Genomic DNA, 10888 nt, shown 5'->3' with positions numbered 1-10888 from the left:
CAGAATGAGCGTTTGGTTGCATCGCTTGTTGTAGGAATGAACAAGATTCTCCTCGCAAGGTGCTGCAGTCGTAAAAATAAGCAATCTTGTTTCTCCCAGAACGATAGCAGATTTTCCTCTGGTGACTCCTCTAACAGAAACTTTGAACAGTAGGCTACTCTTGCACTTCATTTATTATTTTGGGCATCTCATCTTCTGCAAATCCCACTCTCTGATTTTTTGCTGGTCCAATGCCATGTCCTGCTACATCTACCCGCAACCCACCCGCAATTAATCAATGTATTTTTTAATTACCCGACCTGCCCAACCCACGGATTATCCGCAACACTCGCAGATATAACCGCGCATCACTACTATATATATATATATATATATATATATATATATATATATATATATATATATATATATATATATATATATATACATACTTTTTATTTTTACTTATTTTTTAATGATTGTTCAAGTCTAAAAGTTTTTTATTTAATATCTATTGATCTAGGCAGTTCAGAGGTTTGCACAACACTGGTTTTCTAGAAATTTAGTGAAATCCCAGGACATTTAAATTTAAGACTTTAAAAAAAACACCAAGACCTACACCCATTTAATATTATTAAAATTTATATTTGTTTGAGTAAAAACCATAAAATTCAAGTAGTTCACCAAGTGTTTTATATTAAATATTTAACACATGATGTGATTGACAGAAGTGGTTTCTGAGGCAAGGTTGTTCAGAATGAGGAGATTTAACATAGTAATGTGATGTGTATGCACAGTATACTGCATGATATGGCAAGGTTTAAGTAGGTGATAATGTACATCAGACTGATAAGTTTTCTCAGAAAAAAAGCCCAACAGGTGTGTCAGTTATTTTTAAAAACACAATTTTAATGAACATTGACCCTATATGGCTGCTACTGTAAATCTGACATATGCATAGTGTTTTACTTTTTTATTTGTATTTTTTGAGCTAAGGATCTCAATAATACAACAAAGTCATTTTGAAAAAATGAATATTTCAAAATGAAAAAAAATTATATTTTTACCCCAAAATGTAATAATATTAAAGGACACCTATTTGACCCCATTTCAATATTTTAAATTATTTATTGAGCCTTTTAGAATATTAAAATTTTCTGCATTGAACACAATGTAGCTGTTTTTGTTGTCTGTGCCTTTAATGCTAGTTCTCCCCGCCCACCATTCCCACATGCCTGTCAGATTGTGCCTCCATCTCCTGCAGGGTCAGACAAATATATCAAATCAAATCACTTTTATTGTCACATCATGATGAGTGAAAAGCTTAATCATAGTGACAGACATGAAGGAAGCAGGTCTCACGTAATGCTTGTAAGAAATACTACACTAAGAACTTTCCCAATAATTATTTGATGTATTTGTTGTGGAGTAAATTCATGTCTTTCTGCAACTAGTCACACACAATGTCATTACAGAGTTCACGCACACACACACACACACACACACACACACACACACACACACACACACACACACACACACACACACACACACACACACAGACACACACACACACACACACAAAGTGCACATTTAACTTTGCACTGTTGCAGCTGCAGTGATAAAGACGTTAAAACTGCTGTAATTCATTACAAACATGCAATGCTTTAAAAATGTTTTTAACTTGTAAAACTCATTCTTGATCACATTTAATGATGACTGATGATCACAGCAAGCTGAACAGATCTTTTAATCCCAGTTGCTTTGCACACGTCCTGTCTTGTTGATATGATTATACGCATTACAACAGACATTTTAAAACGCGGCTGTCAATCAATTTGGTGGATGGGGAAACCACACTCCTACGTCATGTTGCAGTGAGCATCAAAACGGGAGGGATTTGGATCCTATTTTAATCTCAGGAAATTAAAAAAAGCACTACTTTTATTTCTATCACTCCAATATGACTGTGGACACACTATACAGACACAAAGTTTTGTCTAAACAGCTTATAAAAGATAATTTCCATCATAGGTGCCCTTTATTATATAAATGTGGCCCTTTAAAGTATGTTTTGAAGAATATCTTAGTGTTCTGCTATTTATTGTAATTCTGAAAGAAGCACTGAAAATGCAGTATTAGTAATCCCTTAAAACATCCATATGACTCAAATCATACATATGTTCATTTCTGAGGTTAATATCCAATTAATTTTCATACTGTACTATAAACAATTAGTGCTTGGTTTAATAGTTTCCTTGAAAAAATTCCAGTCAAAAGGTTTAGTAAAAACATTTCCGCATCGCCACCAAGCTTTAACACTTGTCGACTTGGACATGAGATAGATCACAGCTTTTGCCATACTGTACAGTTTTCACTCAGGGCAGCTCACGCTGTAATGTTTAATTAGTCAGAATCAACATGATTAATTTCACTAATTAAAAGTTAAACGTATTGATGAATAAACAATGTTGACAGATTAAGACTTTAAATGACACCTATTTCGTGTTTAATTAAGGACATGTTTGGAAATAAGCTACAGTATCTTCATTCACACGAGGGGTTCTGTCAATTCATTAGGGTACCTGCTGCGGCGCCAAGTTAAACACTGGGCTTTTACATTTAGATGGAAAACAAGATTACTAAGAGCTGCTCTCGGCTCGCATTAGTGAATAGCAAATGCTAAAACTAGAGAATTGATTTTGCCTGCGCTCAAAATCTATAAACGTATAAACTGCCATCAACTAATTCAGAGGTCTCAAACTCAAATTACCTGAGGGTCAGTAGCACAGGCCAGTTGAATAGTCACAACAAATAAATGTTTCAAAGACCATGAATTTTTACTATTGGCATAGTAATATGATTATTGATGCATAGATGGGCCTTTTCAGAGCTGAATGCCTCATCTCATTCTCATATACTGCTCTGCATGTTTAGCGAAGTAATGGTCCCTGAGATGACTGCAGTTTTCTTCTGTGGATCAGGCAAGTTGCAGACATATTAGCAAACGAGGAATTCCATTATTCAGCTTTGTTCATTCATTTTTTTTAGGCTTAGTCCCTTTATTTATCAGGGGTTGCCACAGTGGAATGAACCGCCAACTTATCCACCAGGTTTTTTATGCAACGAATGCCAAGGCGGCTGCAATCCATCACTGAGAAACACCCGTACACATTCATTCACAGACATTCTCTATGGACAATTTAGCTCACCTAATTTACCTATAGCGTGTGTCTTTGGACTTGGGGGAAAAACTGTAGCACCCGGGGGAAAGCCACGCAAACATGAACATGAACATTGAACCAGCGACCTTATCGCTGTGAGGCGACATCGCTACCCACTACGCCACCACACCACCTTCCAGCTGTGTTTTTTTTTTCAACGTCAAAATATTTTTCTTGGCACATTTTTTATAGCATAGCATATAATGTAGCAAAGAGCGTGAACATTGAGTCTTTAGGCACCATCCAAACAATTAGAGATGTCCTATCAAATTTGTCAATTTCCAACTTGACCAGTGGCAAGAGTTTAAGCTGTGGCTACTGTAACAGGCAATCTGAGCCTGTGAACGTTTATCTGGTGTGAGGTCATCATGACTGACAGAAAAATTAATGTGAGTTATGAGATTTGGCCTTTTGTCGACATGAAAACACAGTATCAGGAGTCTGAAACCAAAACTTTCTGAAAAACTTTAGCCAGGGTTATGAATTTCCTAAACTCTGGTAACAGTGTGGTCATGTGGCCACTAAAAACAAAGTTTTTTTAATCATGACATCAGAACAAAAAATAAAATATACAAAATGTACAGAGTAGTGGGGTGCGAGGACTAGGATTGAAAAATGTCGCCATAGACATGGACCAGCTAATCTATCCAGGCATACAGGGTTTTTTATTTTTTTGCTGTCGCAATCTTTTTCCCATCAGGAGAAGTCGCATAAAATCACTAATGCTTGTGATGTCATGTGAGAAAAAAATTATGGTCACAAGCCCCTAATCATTTTTAAACATGATCAAGCAGTCAGCTTGTATTCATGAGGTGTGCAGTTGAGCGAGCTGATCTGTCAATCTATCTGAGGCCGACCAGTCAGGAGGACAATCTCTGTATGATTGCATGGGGTGACTGAAGAGAAAACAATAAAAGCAAAAAAATAATAATAGCTGGTTCCCAAATGGTACTGTACACGAGTGTTTCTCAACCACGTTCCTGGAGGACCACCAACGCTGCATGTTTTAGATCTCTTCTTTGTGTTTTACACCAATTACAGGTCTTTCAATATCTGCTGATGATCTGAATCAGGTTTGTTTGGTTAAGGAGACATGGAAAATGCGCTGAGCTGGTGGTCCTCCAGGAACGTGGTTGAGAAACACTGCTGCAGACTTTGCACTTTTGCAATATGTACTTATGCACTTACCCACTCAAAAGCATAGTATAGAACAGTGGTCCTCAACCACGGGGCCACATACAGGTACTCGTTCGTGAATCAATTGCTATCAGTAATGGTATCAATAATTATTTCCATTTTATTATCGGAATGATCTTTTATTTTGAAAAATCTTTTATTTTGAAAAATGACCGTATTCTCTCAATTACATCTCGGTCACTTGAGCACTCAAATTTAGCCTACAAGCAGCAAAATGAGTAAGTAACAGACACCTTTGGAAAGTTTCTTTGCTAAGGGGAAAAGGCCCAGTGAAGGGCCTGCGAAACTGCCAAGGAAAAGATCCACAGCCCACTTGTCAACAAATCAGGTAAATCCACCATGTCTCCCAGATAGCAAAATACACTCGGGCCAGTTCCGGCTAGATTGTCGCCTGCCGAAGACTTACCCCTCGGCCCAACTCCGGCTGCCGGACTCGGGCCGGATGCCTGTGGACTCACTGCCCGATTCCGGCCCGAATCAAGCGGGCCAGATGCGGCGGCCGTAAGCGAGCCGACGCTGCGCATCCGCGCCGAAATCGGCGCGAGGGTAATGTGCGCTGCGGCCCGGAGCTGGCGCGACTCCGTATTTATACACCTTATAAAACCTTTTGGTATTACATTGGTACTTAATATATGGTATTACAACCATTTGAATTTATACAACAGCAAACACAGGCTATAATGTAAACACAAAGTGTAAGCACTGTGTTTAACCTTTGAATAAAGTGCAAACTGCATACACATTCTGTAACGAAAATAATCAGACAAATGACAAAATAAATAAATGTTAAACGTTTATTAATTGCAAGAAAAAAATAGTACTAAAATTTTATAAATAATTTTGTAGTGCACAAGAATATCAATATAAAAACAACAATAAAACAACACATTAAAGACACACAGAAAGATTTAAACAAAAAATCTAAAAATTACACACAAACACAGATGTTTTTAAAACAACCCTGTTTTCCCAATAGACTTAAATTAAAAATTTGTACAAACAGCTAAATTTTATATAAACCTAAATATAGAAACCAATTTAAGATATAGCAAGAAACATCTTAAAAATACCAATGACAATCCGTAAAATATCCAAGTCAAACTTGTAAAAAGTACTGCAGAATTCTGAAGAAACATCTTGAAACATTTTTTTAATAAAACATTAAAATAATAATAAACAAACAAACAAATATATATATATATATATATATATATATATATATATATATATATATATATATATATATATATATATAAATAATTGCAGAAGTATAAAGTCAAACTTATTTTTAAATAAACTTGAACAAAATCAATTGCACAAACAGCAAGACATGAGTGAGATGATTATACATTTAATATATATACACGTCTTGTGCAATTTTATATTTATAATTTTATTTGTATTACGTTTATTAAAAATGTATCAAGATGTTTCTTCAGAATTTGGCGCACACACATACATACATACCTACATACCATACATATATACACACACACATACACACATATATATACATATACATATATATATATATATATATATATATATATAAATGCAAATGAAAGAAACAAATTGTTCAAGTATCAGGGAACATCCTAATACACTTAAAATGTTGTTTAAAAAATAAAACAAAATAGTGATGTAGACATTTGACACATTAGCTTTCTCTTCTTTCTTCCTCCATCCCTGTCAGGGGCAAGTTGTAGCTACCTTGTAATGCATTTTTCCACTTCTTTATCAGTGGCGTGGTATGGACATTTGTCCTCACTCCATCTGTGATTAAAAGATAAACAGATAATTAGTAGTGAACAAGTACTAATGTAAAAAAAAAAAGAAACAATTAGGAAAAAAGTAGGCTACCTACGAAGCAAAAAAAAAAACAATAAAAAAAACAAATAAACTTAAAACACTTTGAAATTAGCAAGAGCTTGAACTTACCAGTTTCTTCATTTGTTCGGGCTGCTCCTTTAGTTGATTTTCAAGCTTTTCCAAATCAAATTGGCCAAAGGAAGGTCAAATGTGTTTACATCTGGAATTTTATCACGTCTGTTTTGGTTTTGTGAGAATCAGGCCCAGCTGCTGCTTTATGACGTTGCATGATTTTAAAACTTCAGTCAGTCGTGCTAAAAAAGAAAAATAACAGATTAGTATAAATCAACCTGTAGCTTATTCTCATACAACTTCTGTAAATACAACAGTGGGTTAGACACTGCTGATATTCTCTAGTTGATCTTTACTTTCTAGCTGCATTAAACCTTAACAAATTTAGTGATGTCTTCAATTCTTACAAAGACATCACGAGATGCAATAAGTTCTTTCTTGATCTCAAACTGCACTAGAACAAAGACTGTAAATGTTCATAGGTGTACTGCAGGAGTGTCCAAACTTTTTGGGCCGAGGGCCAGATGCAAAAAAACAAACGTTGTCGCGGGCCAAATTTTACATACATCACACAGACACACACACACACATATATATATAAATGCAGTTGAAGTCAGAATTGTTAGCCCCCCTAAATTATTAGCCACCGTTTATTTTTTCCCCAATTTCTGTTTAACGGAGAGTTAAACATTTTTTTTCCACACATTTCTAAACATATTAGTTTTAGTAACTTATTTCTAATAACTGATTTATTTTATCTTTGTCATGATGACAGTAAATAATATTTGACTAGATATTTTTAAGACACTTCTATACAGCTTAAAGTGACATTTAAAGGCTTAACTAGGTTAATCAAGTTAACTAGTCAAGGTAATTAGGCAAGTTATTTTATAACAATGGTTTGTTCTGAAGACTTAAGGGGCTAATAATTTTGACCTTAAAATGGTTCATAAAAAAATTTAAACCGCTTTTTATTCTAGCCGAAATAAAACATAAGTCTTTCTCCAACATCATTTGGGGAAATATTTAAAAAAGAAGAAATAAATCAATGAGGGGCTAATAATTCAGACTTCAACTGTGTGTAGACAGACAGACAGACAGACAGACAGACAGACAGACAGACAGACAGACAGACAGACAGACAGACAGATAGACAGATAGATAGATAATAACAAGAACTGCTGCTTAATTGAATGCATGTAATAACGACACCCGGTGGTTATTTATTGAATTACGTTCATTTTTGTATAGCGGGCCAGATTCTATTGATATTTATAAAAAGCCTGGCCCGCGGGCCGTAGTTTGGACACGCCTGGTGTACTGGAATGTACAGTATCTGTGCATCTTCATGGTGGTCTTAAGATTTATGCCATAGTCATTGATGGTGATGGTACTTGTGGTGCTGCATTGATTTCTGAAATCTTCATACCTGCCTTTTATCCAGCCTCTTTGTTCCAAGTAATTTTTCTTCATCATGGTATAGATGCGTCTATACTGTCCCTTGATCAGATACATTTACAAAACAAAACATCACTTTAGTATAGTGCCAGGGCAAAACTCACAGGTTGTAATAGATCAATGACAATGTTGACAGTATGTGTTTAAAATAATAGCAAACAAACCTGTTCTGTCTTGGGATGTATGACAGGCAATCATCGTCCTCATCTGTCTACCAGTCAGAAATCACAGTTGCGTGTGGATGTTTGAGTCGAGCTTCCTCATATGCATCTATAATAAAACATCACATTGTTGTTAACCTCCCGTAAAGAAAAGTTCAAATCCTGAAATACTATCAAAGTTAATTAATGCATATAATACCTATAGTGTAAATAATCAGTACACAGAAGGTTGCACAAGATTTATTCGGAGATTCATGCAGAGTGACAGCCTTATGAATCTGAGACATAGATTTGTAAGATGGTCAAGCACATGCATTATTCTGTACCCATGAAGATTAACCTACCATTGTGAAAAATGTTTGATGATGATAGCCAATAACAATAAACCATTTCAGCTGTTTGTGAAGCAATTAGTAATGTAATGTCTGAAAAGCTCAATTTATGTTGAAAATGTATCAGCAGTTTACAGCTTATAATGGACTTTTAGCACACAAATATAACATGCCTATTCACGTTCAAAAGAGTGTGCCATTGACTTGGTCGTGATGTGCTGCAAAATGATCTCACTAACCTTTGTTAAACAAGAACAATGAGACTTAACCAACAAATATTGTTACCCATTCATTTAAATCAGAATTTATCACCGTCAATAACATAAAAAACAAACAAAAAACATCAAAATCTGCTTTAAGACGTTCAGTTTTACATTAACTGACCATTACAGCTTGAACAAAAGATATAATTGATTCACATAGGCTAACACATATGAATTAAAGTGCATAGTAATATATTTCTCTTGGATAATTTAAAGAGAATAGTAAACAGTCGAGTTTCGATCACTTTTCGTGACTAACTGCATAAACAAGATAAACAATAATATTTTATTAATCCAAAACGATTAGTTTTTATTTACACAATCACAGAATTAATACTGTTGGATAAGTTGTACGCCTGTACAATGATTTTTTCAACATCCACGGTACTTTATAATGTTAAATCAGGAAAAAAACACGTTGCCATGTTAGTTAATGGATTCGTCTACAGAAACTTTCTTTAACGCAAAGTTAGCATACACACAAATTCGTTTCATGTTTCTTTAAAATAATTAAAATAGTTTTCAGTTACTACACACGTTACAATCTAACATTGTGTTAAAGGAAAATGAACTTTCAGGCGTGTTTGTAACTGTTAGCGTTAGCATACATTAGCTCCAGTCGTGTTTCTTAAAGCAAGTTACATTTCGTATCAAACTGTATTAAATTACTAAACGCTGTTACAACCAAACACCGTGGAAATGTTTTAAGCTCTAAATTCGCTAATTATACAGTACACAAGCCGTAAAAAGCTTACCTTTCTGACCGGAATTCACGTGAAGTCTTTAAAAAAAAAACTTTTTCTTCTTGTGATCTTCGTGCCATGGTGGTTGACAACCAGCTTTTTGGAGCATTACCGCCACCGTCTGGATTGGAGTGTGGATCATGAGTTTAGTCACGCATGTGTTTATTATGAAACCAACTTCTGCTTTAAAACAAAAACAGTCAGCACAGGAGCGTGCTATCTCAAAAATAAGCGAATTTTACATAGTTTTTCTCTAGATGACATGTATAATCTATTTATAAATAATATTGTTTTGTTTGCGTCTAAACATTGCGAACATCCACACTAAATATTCTTTTTTTTTTGCTATCGTACCATGAATATTTTCTCAAATTATCATTAAACGTGGAGCTAACAGATTACTAGATAAATAAAGGACTTAATCGGTTGCCATCAGCCTTAATCGGTTGCCATATGGTTGACCGGAATCGGGCCAGTGCTTTACAGCCGCATCACAACCGCATGTGCGCGAGCGAGCTGCGGGCCGCACTCGGCCCGGATAACACTCGCCGATGCCGAGTCGGAGCCGGAGGCGCCGGAGGGCAGCCGAGCTCGGGCCGATTACTGCCTGCTATCTGGGCTGTGCTAGAAGATCTACTGCTGGAGATTGCAAATGATGATGGCCTTTTCTACAGCTGTTCACATATTGCATCTTTTCTAGAGCTCGCGGAAGTTCGCTAATTTTCAATGGAGGTGCACGGCTTGTGTGTGCAGGCGGCGTGACACACTCGTGCCTTCCAGACACACCCAGTTGAATGAATGCAGCGAGTGCACCACGGGTCACCTGACAAGAACTGCTTCAGCTTGTATGAAATATACACATTTTGGTAGACTAATTATCTCAGACAAGCACATAACACCCAAACACTGCAGTGCTTTGTCACTTTCTCCATAAATAAAACTTGTATTAGAGGTGCAACAATGTTTTTTCAGCTTGTCATCCTCTGAGAAAAAAGTTGATGGTCACCTAGCAATTTACGAACGAAGCTCTACACCTTTTTGCTGCGTGAGCAAAGCAGTGGCCGTTGAGAACATGAAGTGTCCACCATTTTACAGCTATTTTTAATGTTTGAAGAAGTACAGCACCCAGGTATTTAAAGTGAACTTTTAATTTTTTTTTTCAGTGTAAATGCACTACCTACACCAGGGATGGGCAAACTTGATCCTCGAGGGCCGTTGTCCATCCAGAGTTTTGCTCCAACACTAGTCAAACACACCTGAACATGCTAATTAGTGTCTTTAAGATCACAAGAAATCTATAAGCAGGTGTGTTTGATTAGGGTTGGAGCTAAACTGTGCAGGACACCGGCTCTCCAGGACCGAGTTTGCCCACCCCTGACCTACACTAATTATACTACAAAATGGCATACAATCGTGCGTAAGTATGCAATTTGGGACAAACCTAAATATCTTCTTCTTCCTATATTTGTGCTGCAGAAATGAATGTGATAACTTTGGATAAAAATAGTGTTGTATTTCTAGAAATTATTATAGTACATTCAACTAAAACTAAAGTGCTGGATAACTGAAGTTTGTTTGTTCGTTTGTTCGTTCGTTCGTTCGTTCGTTCATTCATTCATTCATTCATTCATTTTCTTTCGGCTTATGTTG

At 36.0% G+C, this 10888-nt stretch overlaps 1 long non-coding RNA gene across 3 annotated transcripts; it reads right to left on the bottom strand.

The window, feature by feature from the left end:
* Positions 1–5180: 5180 nt before the first annotated feature.
* Positions 5181–9280, bottom strand: LOC147842032 (uncharacterized). Of its 3 annotated transcripts, none has more exons than XR_015500974.1 (6): positions 8100–9280; positions 7904–8009; positions 7711–7781; positions 6339–6523; positions 5970–6173; positions 5181–5536 (listed from the first exon to the last, which is right to left on the bottom strand). It is a non-coding gene; the product is annotated as an uncharacterized LOC147842032 (long non-coding RNA). The 3 variants fall into 3 exon arrangements; XR_015500973.1 differs by having other exon boundaries at positions 9251–9280; XR_015500975.1 differs by having other exon boundaries at positions 7715–7781; positions 9251–9280.
* Positions 9281–10888: the final 1608 nt, after the last annotated feature.

The sequence above is a fragment of the Danio rerio genome, chromosome 10 (genome assembly GCF_052040795.2).
Source record: "Danio rerio strain M-AB ecotype USA chromosome 10, GRCz13ab, whole genome shotgun sequence".
NCBI lineage: Eukaryota > Metazoa > Chordata > Actinopteri > Cypriniformes > Danionidae > Danio > Danio rerio.
Note: the sequence above shows the minus strand (reverse complement) of the source record. Positions and strands in the feature narration are given on the sequence as shown.